Raw genomic sequence first — 565 nt, 5'->3', positions numbered from 1 at the left:
GTTATATTTAAGACAGAGACAATTTATTAATTCTCATGTCAAAAGTGATAAAATCTATTTCATCACGAAAAGAAAGGGCTCGTCCGGGATTTGAACCCGGGACCTCTCGCACCCTAAGCGAGAATCATACCCCTAGACCAACGAGCCATATTTAGAAGTTATTTTACCCCAAACTCTTTCACACGAATATATTTTATTTTTATATGAAGAGATTCTATTCTCAGAAAATTGCATGTTTCAATGCCTGGAAGAGACTGTCAAGATGTAGCCAACTTAGTAAGACCCAATTCGCTCATTCCTTTCAGTTATTGACCTTGTTCTAAATACTGCTGACTGGTTGACCTTCCTTTTAATAATATCAGTCACAAATTGGATGAAAAACAAGAACATTTGTACTCTTAAAACTATTTAGAAGTAATATTTTAACCTATTTTCTGTGAATTTATTGGATATCATGATATGAAACAGATAAACTGCAGATTAGTATGCGAATCCTCATGAATGATTGACCGTTACTTTTATAATGCATCTACAGCTTAAAATGGCATTAAAATTGAATTTAGTG

At 33.5% G+C, this 565-nt stretch overlaps 1 non-coding gene across 1 annotated transcript; it reads right to left on the bottom strand.

Annotated features, from left to right (window-relative positions):
* Positions 1-75: 75 nt before the first annotated feature.
* On the bottom strand, positions 76-147 carry Trnap-agg. Its single transcript has one exon. It is a non-coding gene; the product is annotated as a tRNA-Pro (tRNA).
* Positions 148-565: the final 418 nt, after the last annotated feature.

This window comes from Limulus polyphemus, unplaced genomic scaffold, assembly GCF_000517525.1.
Source record: "Limulus polyphemus unplaced genomic scaffold, Limulus_polyphemus-2.1.2 Scaffold236452, whole genome shotgun sequence".
NCBI lineage: Eukaryota > Metazoa > Arthropoda > Merostomata > Xiphosura > Limulidae > Limulus > Limulus polyphemus.
The sequence above is the reverse complement of the archived record's forward strand: the minus strand, read 5'-3'. Positions and strand labels throughout refer to the sequence as shown.